The sequence below is a fragment of the Mytilus edulis genome, chromosome 5 (genome assembly GCF_963676685.1).
Source record: "Mytilus edulis chromosome 5, xbMytEdul2.2, whole genome shotgun sequence".
NCBI classification, from domain to species: domain Eukaryota; kingdom Metazoa; phylum Mollusca; class Bivalvia; order Mytilida; family Mytilidae; genus Mytilus; species Mytilus edulis.
Genome location: NC_092348.1, coordinates 39,906,457 through 39,908,649, shown reverse-complemented (window position 1 = coordinate 39,908,649; position 2,193 = coordinate 39,906,457).

The window sequence follows — 2,193 nt, the reverse complement described above, 5'->3', positions numbered from 1 at the left end:
AAACTTGAGTCAAACTCCATGGCAGACATGAACAGATTGATAGCGTATCAAAAGATGTATGAATTGTGACTGTTTGAATGATCTAAGTTAGTTACTGTTTGTAATCAGTATGTGAAATCATAAATAATGATTGGAAAAGAGTGAATGTATATGGACCCCTTTTGTATAATCTTAGAAACAGGGTTATTGTTCTGTGGGGATAAATAAAAGGTTGAAAATATGTTATCCTTCTGTATCTTCCTGTGGGGATAAATAAAGGGTTGAAAGAATAATTTCCTTTTCTAGCTCTCAAGCCTCTTTTAACAACTTTAAATCCTTTAAAAAATACATTACATTTGAAATTCCCTATTTATCATTCTTTTTTTAAAAGACATTGTTAAATATCCATTTGATTCAATATGTTTATATAGGATATAGAAATTTTCTGATGATCAGTCAATAATAAAATTACCTAGCACAAAAATAAGAAGTTCAAGCCTTTGAAAAGGATTCGTAGTTTTGCAAATAATAAAAATATGAGTGAACCAACACCTGAAGCGGTGATCGTGCGGTAGGGTAAAAACGAGTGGATACCGCTAGGTATTCACAGTCATCTTGAAAATAAAGAATGTGTCGACAATATTTTGCAAATAATGTTAGAATTACAATATATTATTCTACTAAGGACAGTATTCATTCATGCTAGTTTTAAAATAGACTTATAGGTAAAAAAAAAAGGATATAATATTTGTGATTTTTTCCTGAATCTTTATGGATAATATTCAGATCAAACTTATGTAGTAATGTATATATAATAGGCTATTATTTGAACTTGGAATAATTTTTAATTATGGAATTTGCAGAATTTCTTGTATTTGAAATTTTTAACAGATTCCATGTTTATATTCTGTACTTTAAAGCTCTGTGCTGTGCACAACACTTTCTATTACAAAGAAGATAGTACATTTTCAATAGAATGTACTGTGCCGCGCACAACACTATCTATAAAAAATACATTGTATGGAAAGTGTTATAAACTTCTCAAAACTTAATAATACCAAATAAACATGGAATTTATTAAAAATTTCAAACACAAGAAATTATGCAAATTCCATTATTAAAAATAAGTCCAAGTTCAAATAATAGCCTGTTAATATGTTTTTTGTTGTATGTATGGTGTTGTAAATGGGTCAGTTGTCAAATTGATTCTGAAGAAATAGTTGTAACAATATTGAAAAATAATAAACAAGTCTATAGTTCAACCACCAAGATTAAAAGATGAAACTAAAACTATTAAAACAGAATAAGCTGTAAAAGTCATAATTTAGGCCCATTTCATCAAGGTTAAAATAAATAGATTAAAAATATCTATGCGAAATGAACACCCAATGACAAATTGCAAAAAAAGTTAAGTTCATTTTCAAATAAGATAAAAAAATAAATCCTTTATAGTTTTGTGAGTTTGAAATTGTAGTAGTTTTACCTTCTGAAAATGGTGTTTGTACAGTTTCCTCTTTTATTATTTTGAAGCTGTTTGTAGTTTATATTATAATAGTACTTGTTTAAAGTTTTGGATAGAGTTATTTCCCTTCTATGGAAAATGAGAATATGATAATGCCTCTGTTTGACCTACTGAATATTTAAAATCCGCAAGTATAAATTAATGAAATGATATCCTTAAAATATTAAAACAAGTGTTTATTCAATTTTTGCTATAATATTCTTCATGTTAAAGGGAGCATAGTGTATCACAACAACAGATTTTGATCAGATTGGAAGTGGCCATTTTAGGTTAAATATATAGAATCAAGAAAATCCTATTTAAGAATATTAATAAGTTTTTATTATTTAAAGGCCATCACAATGGCTTTTATCATACCTCCTGCTTTGTCTTCAGATCTTTTGATGTAGGATGAAAGATTTATATAAGTGAAAAATATCAAAAAAAGATGTGCAATATGAAAGTTCTTTCACCTTTTTTTCTGCTCTGTTATTGATATAAAATAAAATGTAATATAAAATGTATGGTGTATTTTGATTTTATAAATGTATATCAAAATGAGTGCAACAAATAGATTTTTTCTATAAGTAAATAAGTCATCTTAGCTAGCAAAGGGTTACAATCTGATACCCTTATCTTCACCTTGGCAGATTCATTTGTGCATATAGAATTGGGCCATCTAGTGACAGATAGAAGAAGTCTAGCCCACGACT